Source organism: Triturus cristatus, chromosome 3_1 (genome assembly GCF_964204655.1).
Source record: "Triturus cristatus chromosome 3_1, aTriCri1.1, whole genome shotgun sequence".
NCBI classification, from domain to species: domain Eukaryota; kingdom Metazoa; phylum Chordata; class Amphibia; order Caudata; family Salamandridae; genus Triturus; species Triturus cristatus.
In genome coordinates, this window is record NC_140583.1 from 450,427,717 (window position 1) to 450,441,157 (window position 13,441).

Sequence of the window (13,441 nt, forward strand, 5' to 3'; positions counted from 1 at the left end):
ACAGACTGGGTGGAAGCTGACTCAACAAAAGAGAAATAAATCCACTTAGAAAAAGTCAATGAGGACTATAAGAAATCTATTGCATGAAGGAAGAAGAGTGAATGGACCAGCAAAATCCTAAGCTACCTTCATCCAAGGTCCATCAGATAAAGATGCAGGATGAACCGGTTTATTAGCAGTTTTCCAGTGCTTATCAGACATGATGCACTGAGGACACAAATTCACAAAAGAGTTAACTTGTGCATTCATGACAGGCCACCAATAATGCTCCCTTAATTTTTTGCTAGTGGTTGTGATACCCAAGTGTCCTTCATGTGCTATTTTATTAAGCGTGGCCTAAGAGAAAGATGAGGGATGAATTTACCATTTATGGTGCATACATGATTTTCAATAGAGAGCTCAGGAGAGACTTGAGAAAAAGGTCTTAATTCATCACGAAGATAACGCAAGGGAGGCCAATAATTCCTAATGTGCTCTATGACTCTCTTGAGAACCTCATCTTGGGAGACCGCTTCCAACCAGCCCTTATCAGAAATGACCTCACAACAAGAAGACACTGCATCCAAGGCAGCAACCACGCATTTTACAATATTCTTTGATGTCATCATCAACAGTCAGAGGTAAACGTGAAAGGCAATCAGCCCGAAAAATCCTTCTACCCTGTATGTACTTTATAATAAAATGGTATTCTTGCAATTTCAAGAGCAAACGTACCAGGCGGGATGATGCCTTCCCATAGACAATTATCTTGTAGCAGACACAAAAGTGGCTTGTGATCATTTAAAATTTCAAATGAACAGCCCCACAAATACGTTTTACATTTCTGGACAGCCCAGACACAAGCTAATGCTTCTCTTTTTATGGTACTGTAGTGTGATTCAGCCTCTGAAAGAGCTTTATACACAAAGGCAATGGTGATCTCCTTTCCATTGACTTTTTGCCCAAATACTCCACCAATGCCTTTCATGCTAGCATCCACAGAGATAGTGCATTTTTGGCCTGCACCAATAGGACTAAGAGCAGGAGCAGTCCCCACCAATTGTTTAAGATTAGTAAAAGATTCATTGGTTTCATCCGTCCATATGAATTTGACCCATTTGTGTTTTTTTTAAGAATATGTCTCAAGGTTGAACTGCACATGCATAAGATGATACAATACGTGCATAATATTCACAGAGACCAAGAAATTATCTTAAAGAATCTCTGTCAGCAGGTACAGGAGCTTTCAAAATGGCTTCAACATTGCAAAATGTTGGTTTGATGTCATCAAGCGTGTTAGTGTGACCAGGGTAATCCAAATGCTGTATTAAAAACTTAATTTTTCTACTGTATGGTTATGCCTCTTGAGTTAAGAATGTTTAATACTCTGTCCAAGATCAACATATGTTCCTCTCTGGTCTCGGTGAACATGGGAATATAATCTTGGAAGGCTTGGATATTCTAGAGATCTGTCAATAAAATGTCTATAACCTTCTGAAAAACACTGGCCGCCGAAGCAAGACCAAAAGGTAGCCTTAAGTACTTAAAAGCCCCAAAGGGTGTTATAACGGTGGTAAGTTCTTGGGACTCACTAGGTAAGGCTGTCTGATGGTAAGCAGAGTGCAAATCTATGGTTGAAAAATACTTGGCTTGGCCTATATTGGACAACATTTCTTGGATGTGCGGTAGTGGGTGACAGTCAACAATAATATTGCGATGAAGGAATCCCAAGTCCACCCAGAGGCGAAGATTCCCATTTTTCTTTTTGGCCAAAACGATAGGAGATGCCCATTCCTACAAGTCTGTGGGCATAATGATACCTTCTTCTGTAAGCTTTTCAAGTAATATTCTTAATTCAGAGCGAACACTAATGGGAACAGGTCTGACTTTCTTAATGATGGGTACAGCATTCTTCTTTAATCTGATCTCATGCTCAAGGCCATTGACCGTTCGTATCTCAACCTTAAAAATTGCCAGGAATTTGTGCATAAGACTGGTCACTATCGCCCATTGAATCACCAGAAAGAGACACTAATGACATTTCTCCCAGGGCAATTGGGTGTCTGTGACCCGGTTTGAGGTGTATGCCCAACTTAGCTAGATACATCCAGCCAACAAGGCCTTTGCTATTATTAGCTACATAAATTTTGGTATGTACCATTCTGCCTAAGATTCTTAATTCATCAAAGAAAAAACTGTGGTGATCAATTTCTTTATCCTCTAAATGCTTTGGGACAAACACCAGGTGCATTTAGTTCAAATGCAGAAGGCCAAAACGAATGAAATGTACTGCCAGCTAAAACTGTTATGGATGCGCCTGAATCAGCCATAACTTTTTTTCTCTCCAAAAAAGCTTGACAAAACTGACCCTCTATTTTGTCTAAATCCTGTCCATTTTCAATAGTTAGTACAACATTAGACAAATTGTATGTGCAATCACGAACATTAGTTTCAGAATTGTCCTCACCAGATCCGTGTTGTAAGTCAACACTATGTATACTTTTATGTCCTGTGACCTACAAACCGTGTGAAAATGTTCACATTTTTTACACTTGATGCATTTGTTTCCGAAAGCAGGTCAAACAAGATTGTTACCAATATGAATCTTAGAACCACAACAATAACACACAGCATGTTTCTTTCTATCCTTACTAAACTTGAGGGCAGAGATGGTACTATCATCAGTTACAAGTGCAACATAAGGATTTCTCTTGTGAGAAGCTAGGGCTTGAGTAGAAATGATGGAATGTTCAATACTTTTAGCAATGCCAGTCACTTCAGAAAGTGAAAGATTGTGACAGGTAAGTAATCTCTCCTGCATCTTATTAGAGAAACAATTGAAAATTAATTGATCCCTAATATACGTGTCAATTGAGTTCGCAAATTCACAAGGAGCAGCTATATACTCTTATACAGTTTCATTATTATCCTGTTTGCACATAACAAAACTATGCCTCTTCAACAATACACTGGGTTCTTCATAATATTGTTTTTAAGTTTATTTAGCCTCAACATACTCATTCTATACAGATTCACCCACAGGGTGAGGTATAGCAGGAAGATTGTCAAAAACATTCTGTCCTGCAATACCCAGATGACTGAAAAGCAATGAGAGTTTCCTGGCAGGTGTGTAATCAAGACCATCTATGGCAACCAGGTAACTTTGAAAGTTGAGACACCATTGCTTCCATTTGATTTCTGATTTGCCACGTTTCTGTAAAAAAGAAGAATGTAAAACATTATGAGAAGAGGCCATACGTAAAAAAGAAAGTTGTTAAAACAGAAAATAAAACAAAAATGAATAGATAGAACAAATTGCTGGAAAAACAAATGTATGCAACACAATTCAGAAGGGACAACACGAAAGCAGCACAGTAAATAATGAATAGGTGTGCTGGTCTGAACTGGAGTGAGAATGCCGAATCAGTCAACTAGGCAGCCCAAACAGGAAGTGACGACATGAAGTCTACACTGAATTTCCTTTAAAAATCTGTTAGCTAGTCTGGGCTGGAGCGAGAATGCAGAGCGGCGTCTCGAGCACTGCCTTACCACGTGGAAGTTACTAGGCACCAGCGCATGGAGACAAAGGCTGAACGGTCTTAAGCAGCACAGCGAAGGAGTCAAATACGTGGAGCGTGCAGAGACAAAGGATGACATGTCTCGAGCAGCGCAAGGCACATGGTAGCAGAAGGAGCAGTGTTCCAAAGGTCCGTTGGGCATGCGGGACTAACGGTAAGAACTTCTTACCGAAATGAAATATTTTAACAAAATACAGTCACGCACCATGAAATAAACGTGGAAGTTGCATGAGCTCCCAATCGATCCCCCAATCCTTTAAGTCAATGAAGAGTAAAAAAAGCAGGCGATGAGAAGTATTGAAGCTGGTTCGGGGACAGCATATGAGCCACAAAGTCAAATGTCAGCACAACCCCACTCCTGGTACCAGATAAAGTATCGGTGTGGCTGACAAATGGAGCAGGAACCGATGGAAGATCCAGAAATAAGCTTTATTTGTCAATACAAGCTTCAAAGAATAGGACCCTCAGCTATCGCCAGTTGCTCAGGAGAAAGCCCAGAGAGATCTGATTTTTATCCTAGCAACCAGAGATAGGTTCCAGAAAAAAACATCACTACATCCTAGGGAAACAAGAACATAGAGGAAACAAATGATACAGTAAATAGATACACAAATGTAAAACTGATTAAAAGTATAGAACATCATGGTGCCCATGGGCCCTACCTGCTACTCCCCTAAAACGCCCCTAAATCTAGTATTTAAGTGGCTTCCCCAGACCTAGAAACTAGATCTGCGATGACCTAAGAAGCAAGAAGACCGCTCTACAGAGAAGACTGAAGACGACGACTGCCTTGGCCCCAGCCCTTCTGCGAACCTGCGTCCTGTCTTGCAGCGACTTCTGAAAACACTGGGAGGACTGCTGCCTTCGAAAAAGACTCCAATCTCACATGGACAGCAGACCTGTCCAGAAGCAACCGACTCCAAGTGCTCGGATCCAGCTGGAACCGCAAACCCTGCCCACACTTGCACCTGAACCCCCCGACCCGAATCTGAGTGGCTCGCCTGCGCTGTGAAGTGATCCCAACCTTGTGTCCAGTGTTGGCTAACCTCTCCTTATCTCCCCGGCAGTGCCTGCAGTGTGACTCCAGAGGCTCCCCCCGACCGCGACTGGCTCTGGTAAGAAGACTTTGTTGTTGAAATGCACCCCTGATCCTGTAGCCCCTGGGCCTTTGTGAGCTGAACTGATGGTGCCCCCAGAACCCTCTACATATCTCTTTACATCTGCTGTCATTGGTCTCCCTCCTGCAGCCTCCGGTGCAACGCCTGTAGCCTGTTTGCCGCAAAGAAGAAACTCCATTAAAAAGCATTTGACGCTCAACGCTGATTTTGCACCTGGTGCCCCCTGTGCCACTGATGGTGTATGTTTGTTGCTGCTTTGGGTCCCCCCCCCCCCCCCCCCCCCTTTCAGTGTGCTAACCCACAAAGCTTGGCCCCGGCAACCGATCTACATACCCGGATGTGGCTCCAGGCATCAGTCTCCATTAAAAAGCTTTGGGCTGAACCTCGATTTTGACTTCTGCACCATGCCACCCCTGTGCCGCTGGTGGTGCAGTTTTGGTACTCGCAAGACCCTTGCTAACTTTTGGCCCAGACACTTGAATTATAAGTGCATTATTTGCCTGTTTTACCGCAATATTGTTTTCCCCGTAGGATAACATTGAACTGTTCTGAAAAGTTTCTCAGTATTGAATTTTCAAAGTAAAAAGTATTTATATTTAAAAATGTACTTACCTGATGGTGAGAATCTTGGTCTTAAAATAAAATACAAAGTATATTTTTGTAAAATTGATCTGGATCTCCTTCTTGGGTTTTGTGTCCATTATTGGTCAATGTTGTGCAATAAATGTCTTACATGCCTCTGTGTTAAACCTAAGGCTGTTCGCCCACACTACCCCCAATAGAGCATTTTGGGTTTTACATTGAGCCCTGTACACTTACGGGGAACCCCCTGGACTCTGTCCACCTAGTGGCAGTACCATATTCAGAGTCTGCTTCCTATAGCTGCGAGGTTCACAGACTGGTTTGGGGGGTGCAAACCAAATAAGCATAATTCGATACTTGTGGTTCCCAAAATGAATCCTGGATCTACAAATAGTTTGTTGCTTGTGTTCAGTTACTTTCTGGAAATATCCTTGAATTGGGGGATATATGATAGGGTAGAGCAGTATCATTTCAGTATGTTCATATTATTTGTAACCACCGTTCCCTTCATTCAATAAAACTGAAGTTCTTCACTTTGATAACTGAGGATTTTGAGCTTATGCTGAATTAGGACTGCTTTTCTTTTGGTGTATGTAATGGGCAGAAAAACAGTTAACAATGTTGTGACTGATGAAGGTTACGTGCTTTGATAGTGAAATAATGCCCCAAAGTCAAATGATCGTTTCTCCTGCTACATTCCCTTTCTATTTTTTAATTTTTTATTTATTTATAAGGTTTTATATCGCACAACCATGACCTGTGAAAGTATAAGAGCGCTTTACAAATTCTTGGGAAGAAGAAAAACAGGAAAGGAAACAACAACATAACAGGGGTGTGGAATTTAATAAAATATCTACTTGTCCATGGGGCAGGTTGCTTCATAAATCTACTTGTCGGTAGCAAAATCCAGTTGTCCGTTTTGTTCCATGTAATGCGGCGACAAATTATGGCAGCAGTCTCCTTACATAAGAAGTCTGAAATAGCCTCTCTGATTAGCTTGTGTGATGGAACACCACATGCCTCAACAATGCATGCCTCAACCATGCCGTCTTAACCATGACTGCATTTTTACCACGCATGCCTTTACAACGCATGCCTTTACCAGGCAATTTCATGGTAAAGACATGATTGGTGAAGGGACATGTGTGATAAAGGTCAAACTCCTGCCCATCTGCCCTGAGCCCTAAAATTGGCCCTCCTGTGCTCTATTTTACCCGCCCCAGCCCTCTAAACTTCCCCGACCCCCTATCCCTATACTCGGCCCCCCAACCCCTAAAAATTGATCAGACCACAGACCTGTTCCCTGAGCACTAAATCCAGGCCCCACCCCCTAAAACCTACCCCCACTCACCCCCAGCCCAACTGCCCTCTCGACCTAAAAACTGTCCCTTTCCTGTCCCCTGAGCCCTAAAACACAGTCCCTAAAAACCAACCCACACCTCATAAAATCTACCCCCTGGCCCACCCTAACTGCTCCCTTGGCCTGTAAACTGCCCCTTTCCTGTCCCGTGCCCTGAGCCCTAAAACTCCCGACCCCCCCCCCCCCAACCCTGAAAACTACCCCGGCCCCCAAAACTACCCCAACCCAAACAAACTACCCGTCCCCTGACCTGAGCTCTAAAACTCCTGAACCCTAGCCCTCAAAACTACCCGACCCCCCCAGCCCTCAAAACTACCCAAACAAATTACACCCCACCCCAACCGCTGCCCGAACCCTTAAACTCCAGACCCTCTGCAAGCCCTAAAAATGACCCCAACCCCTACAAACTGACCCCCACTCCATCAAAACCCCCACTTACCTCACCGCCTCGTCCCGATCTTTCATCTTCCTGCTCTTCCGCAGAGCTGCAGCCAGCAACTAGACCGCACATATGCCTTAACCAAGCAAATGCGTGGTTAAGGCATATGCGTAGTTAAGGCAAGCATGGTTACGCTTGCGATATAAAAACGCGTGGCTGAAGCCGCGGTTTTCTGACTGTTTCCCCTCTGATTATGCCAGGACTCCTTCCATAGTAGGGTTTGAATACTAGCAATTCCCTTATGCTGCCACGTTTCCGCAGATCTACATACTAGGGCTGAAGGTAATGGTAAGCAACAGTTTCAGGGTTGGAATGCCCTGTGCAAACCTACTAACTTGCATGTTTTAAGAGTTTTCACCAACTCTTTTCTAATCTTTTCCCATACTGAGAAAGGTTGGAAATTTACTCTTGACAATGGCAGACATAAAACTTCATCCATTGTTGGGGAAAAAAGTGGTTGGAGGGAAAGTGAACTTGCAAACGCAGATTTTCGAATGAGCAAATCTACACCTGCATATTTGTTCATCCTAAAATGCAGTTCACAAGTGTTAGAAGGTGGTTCTGACACTGAGCTGCCCGGATTTTTCGCTTTTTGAGCACCTATTTGTTGACCTTTTTCTGTGGGAGAGCCTCATAAGTTGGGTCTCACCCACAGTGAACTCATGATGAAAGAGACTGCGTGTGGATTTTACTGGTGTCCTCCTAGCTTGACTGGGCCGCTGCGCAGCAGCTGGAGTAAGGGGCACCGGGCTGATTACATGCAGACACGTGTACATGCGTGTGCACAAGTGTGTGGGCTGCGCAGGGGAGATTCCTGGCGTGCGCAGTCCAGGAGCAGCTACAAAGTGAATTGTGTGGCAGGACTTATGCAGAATTGGGTGGTGACATGGAATAGGCTTTAAACAGTAGGAAGAAACATGCCAGGGAAAGTCAGTGTGCTTTACAGTGTTTATTCCATTATTCTCTTATGGGGATAGGGAGCACATGGGCTAGTTTTACTTTCCTAGGGCCTACAAATTCCAGACAAGCACCAAAGTCCACTGTAACCTAGGTGAGAAGAAATATTCTGCAGAGTCCAAAGTCATATTTGTACTGCTTTTGGGTCATCCAGAAATATTATATTTCTCTGAGTCAGCTCATAACCAGGGCCTGGCTGGGGGCTGACTCCAGCAGCCCGGATTGATGACCTTCTCTCCAAGGAGAGAAGATGGGTGGAGCTACAGGCTAATCCATCAGTAGCTGTCACTGGGTGCCAGGCACCAATCTGCACCATGGAGAAGGCAGCACTGGAGGGAAGGGGCTCTCAGAGACCATGTGGCAGGAGACACTGGACGACGCCATTTTGAATAAACCCAGAGGCCTGGGCAGGAAGAAGGGAGCAGGGGCAGAGAAGTGAGGTGTTGCTGTGTGATAGGGCAAACAGAGACTTTCTGCCAGCCCCCTCCCCAAATCTTTAAAAAGAACTTGCACAGGAAGCTCTCTGGGGTGTGGTCTGCTGAGGCAGAGGGTGCTGGAGCCTGGCGCAATGGGCAGTTGGAAGGAGGAACCCCCTGACTGTCCCAGGATCCTGAACAGCGCCAGGAGAAGAGACCAGGACCAGTGCACAGAAGCAGGGGCCTCTGCGCAGGGAGAAGAGAGGCCCAGGAGGAGAGCCAGGCAAAAGGCTGAAAGGCTGGCGCAGGGAGCCAGTGAAGACAGCTCTCTGCTAAATCCACCCTCTGTGAGACCCAGAGGTACGAAAGAGAGTGCTCCCAGTGGCTGGGGTGTGCCGCCAAGAGCAAGGAGAGGCCAAGATCGTACCCCTGGGGGCTGAGAAATGCCCCCCAGAAAGGCAACCTTTGACCTTCAAGAAGACCGATGACTAAGCGCGTGGGGCTGCGCCGCCGGTCTTGAATGTGCCCCCGGGGTGGGTCAGGTCCCCGGGGGCTGCCCCCAGAGAAGATAAGTCGGGGAGCGCCGTCGGCTCCCCATGAAGGGCCCCCGTGGCGTGCCAGGAGCCCACCCTGGCCCCCGCTGAACATGAAGCTGGGGAGCGCCATTGCGCTCCCCGTGAAGATGTGTAGGGGGAGGGGCCTGGGATCCCAACTGTGGGCCCCGTGTGCAGAGGAGGAGGCGGGGAGCGCTGCCGAGCCCCCCCCCCCACAAAACGGAGAAGGCAGGGAGCGCCGTCGCGTCCCCCGCAAAGAGGTCGCCAGGGGCCCGGGACCCCATCTCCGGGCCCTGAAGCAAAGCCAGGTGTAAGATATGGTCAAGAGGCCCAGGACCTCATCTCTGGACCTCAAAGTGAGGAGGAAGGAGGGGGGAGTGCCATCGCACTCCCCCGCGGCTGCAGGGAGGAGGGGGGGGGAGTGCTGCCGGACTCCGAGACCAGCTGGACTGGTGCAGTCCTTTGGGGCAGACAGAACTGTGGTGCCGGCTCCCACGGCAGCACGCGAGGGTGCTGGCTGGGTGGGGAGCCGGCTGGGGCAGCCAGGGGTGGGCTCCCCGGACGGCCCTCCAACCTGGAGATCCTGCGGGGGTCCCAGGTGGGACCGGGACCCCAAAAGCAAGAGAGGAGCGACAAGGGGCCCGGGTGGAACCAGGCCACCTACAACCTGCAGAGCGGCCGGGGGTGGGCTCCCGTAGTCACCTCCCCTTACCTGGGGGTTCTAATATGCAGGGCTAAAGAGAAGCGCCCCATAATGCCTTGCAGGCATGGACCGGCCTGGAAGGAAAAGCCAGCGTTATCTCTGCTTGTGGTGGCCCCAGGAGGACGGGGTCACCATCACATGTGTGACAGGGTGCAGGGGGAGCTGCAGAAGCAATGCATTCTACCCCAGCACAACGTGAAGAAGTCCCTCCCTAAGTCTCATGGGGACTAAGAAGAATAACCCCTCAAGGGCTCAGCAAGGAGTCGTCTGCATCCCCATGGCTGGAACTTTTGTTCTACAGCTGGGGGTGCTTTAGAGACTGCTTCAAGGAGTGAAATTCTGAGTTGTGGATGTCTGGAGAAGGTCATCCCCTGGAGGTGAAGAAGTGTAATTGCACCCGTAGTGCATTTACTAATGTTATTTCTTTCAGAGGAACTAAAGTAGGCGTGAGCGGTATATTCCGTTCGCGGAATTTGGGTAATTTCGCGTTCCGCGGACAAGGCGGAATTGACCAAAATTCTGCATTCCTCTGCTTCGCGGACTTTTTTGCTTGTTCGTGTTCTCAAAATGCGTGTACGCAAGTAATTTCCCCCCCCCGAGCACGCAAACAGGATTCACGAACAGGAAAAAAGCATCGCGAACAAGCAATTCTGTGTGTTTGTGGAATTTCTGTGTGCTTGCGGAGATTTTTTACCGTTTCGCTGAGTTTTGCGTAGCGCGACTACGCACATTTCGCCCACCCCTAAACTGAAGGTCACATGTGTAATGTGAAGTATCTGTGTAAGGTGAAGTTCCTGTGTAAGGTGATGTCATAAGCAAAGTGGGGTTATGTTGCCAGACATGCCTGCTAGGATGTCTGGCTGTATATGCGTAATCCTGTGATTCATCTGTGATGCCTTTAGGGGCTATAATTGCAATGCATTCTAATGATCTACTAATGTGATGAGTACTGTCATTCTAAAGTGATGCTTAAACATGTATTCTTGCTGCTGCGCTTAGGTGAAGAACCCAGACTGCTAGCCCTTAAGATGTAGAGGTGTATACTTCATGGTCAGTAGGAAATGCTCAGTCAGAGTTATGTGTCACCAAGGCAGGGTTACCCATTTTTAAGGCTTGTTGAGATAATGGGGTAGGTTGCCACTGGGATGGTGCCAGTTTGCAGGGCCCTCGCTCCAGGTTATGTTCAACTAACTGCATTGGGGGCAAGATGATGTGCATACATGGGAGTGGTGGTACTAGAACCCAACCCCGCGGGAGGGATGGAGATGTTATGCAATGTCACAAAGTAATTCCAACAGCTTATGAATATTTGTAAATTGGTGCATAGTATTGCGTAGTGTGTGTGTTTAATAAATGTACTTACTTTTATAAAGCAAAGTACAGACTGGACAATCAGTTATTGAGTGTTATTTCTGTGCACCTGCAAATGGCGGTTACTAGCCCACACCACCTTCCTTGAGTAAGCCTCGGACTGCTCTGCAACGCTACCCTCTGGGAGTCAGGCGCTACAATGGTGTGTTTGGTTCCCAGTGAAGGACAAATGTAGTCCTGTTATTTGTGCAGGCCTCACAGATACTGCCTCGTTTTCAAACAACAAATATTTCCCAGGAGTACTATTTCTTTGCCTACTTCTGTAAAGTCTTGTGAATTCACACAGCTAGCTTCACTGTGAATGACAGCATTATGTTATTTCACAAGGAGCATATTGACACAGTTTGTTTGTTCAGTGCCAGGAACTACTGTGGCAATGTGTGCTTTTTGAGACCAAAACAATTTTTGCTTTTGCCAATGTTTGTTATAATGGTGAGGGCCCGACAGCTACACACCAATAAGGTTTTACAAAAACCATGCCAAAACAAGTCACGCATTGACAAAACCAAAAGGCTGACCAACAATATCAGACCTACTGGCTTTACCGATGCTTGTTTATTTTTGTTTTCCATAATATTATTAAAAGTGGTTACACTGATTTTCCATTATGAGTATCTTTGGGAAATACTTGCATACATCAACACATTTTACTAAATGATGCTGCAAAGAAATGGTACCTAAAAGTTTACAGTAGTCTAGCAAACTCTTTTTGCATTTTTTGTCAACATTTTATTTTGAAAGCAAGGATTCATCAATCTTGCTGTCAAGCTTCTGCAAATATTTGCATTAATGAAAGAGCATTCTGGGAGCAATATACATAGCCTCATATTGCTAAACATTGAAAACGTGTGTACATATTTTTATACTGGAACCACTGTCAGTAGTGCAGTCTGAGCTTACAACATTTACTGAGAGCGCTCACCCTAATACTAGTCTTTGCATTAACCCCTTCGCTGCTAGGCCTTTTCCCCCCCTGTGCTAAGCCTTTTTTTGGCTATTTGGGGTAGTGCTCGCTTAGGGCCCTGTAACTTTTTGACCACATAAGGTATCAATGCCAAATTTGCGTCCTTTTCTTCCAACATCATGGGGATTGTAAAGGTACCCAGGGTTTGTGGATTCCCCTGGAGGGGTCCCAGAAATTAGCCAAAATGCAGCAAAATTTAGTTTTTTGGGGAAAAACGGGCTGCAAATGAAAGCGTCTGGGTTTTTCTCTGCAAATGGTATCAAAAAAGGGATTGTGGGGCTGAAATCACCACTTTCCCAGCTTTTAGGGAATGACAGACTTTTGTCAGAAAACCAACATTTTTTACAGTTTTGGCATTTTTCTGGGACATAGCCTATTTTTGCTATTTTTTGTGCTTTTTCCTCCTTCCAGTTAATGGTAGAAATGGGTGTGAAAGCAATAATGGATCCTGGAAAGCTATACATTTGAGAAAAGTAGATAAAATTCTGAATTCAGCAAGGGGGCATTTGTGTAGATCCATCAAGGTTTCTTTATAGAAACTAACAGTTAAATATAGGAAAAAATTGAAAATTAGTTGAAAAAAACAGCCTTTTGTGTCGACATTTTCACCTGTAACTTCTTCTAAGTATGACAGCTCTTTGAAAGCAATATACCGTAACATCTGCTGGACCTTCCTGGTTGTGGGGATATATCGGGTTCACCAAGAACCCGATGAACCCAGAGTCAAAAACTAAGCAGCAATTTGCAATGGTTTTTTTATTATGTTCCGGGTATATAGCAATTATTGTGGGAAAATGTATACATGGAAAAATCGGTAGGAAAGACACCTATGCATTTCTGAAATGGGAAACCATTATAGAGTTTAGAAACGGTACATATTTGCACATTTTCGAAATTGTGAATACTCGTACTAGCATGAGAATTATTGGTCAGTTTTCAAAATGACTTTTTTTTTACACAATGTCTTTCATTTGGAAGGCAGAAATGCATCAAAAATCAATAGGTAATAACAGTTGCTTTACAAATCTGAATTACCTGAAGTCTCCCGATAAAAATGGGTAGGCATAGTGCCCACGACAGGAAATGGCTCAAAACCCAACGTGAACACACCACATTTTCACAATGAAAATTTACCTTATTGCCAAAACATTTTTTGATAGGCAATGTTGATGTTGCCTCACTACGTTTTGGGCCCTCGCCTGTTGCGGGTACTTGGGCCTCCCACACAAGTGAGGCACCATTTTTACCGGGAGACCTGGGGGAACGCTGGGTGGTGGGAAATTTGTGTGAGCCCGGTGATGCCACAACTTTCCCACACAAAAATGTGTGAAACAATGATATTTACAGCTAAAATTGAGGTTTGCAGGGGATTCTGGGTAAAGAAACGTTGGGGGATCCACGCAAGCCATACCTCCCTGGA

At 45.6% G+C, this 13,441-nt stretch overlaps 1 protein-coding gene across 6 annotated transcripts in view; it reads left to right on the forward strand.

Annotated features, from left to right (window-relative positions):
• Positions 1-13,441, forward strand: part of GABPB1 (GA binding protein transcription factor subunit beta 1) — a 600,584-nt gene that overhangs the window by 370,194 nt on the left and 216,949 nt on the right. The gene's annotated exons all lie outside the window — the stretch shown is intronic.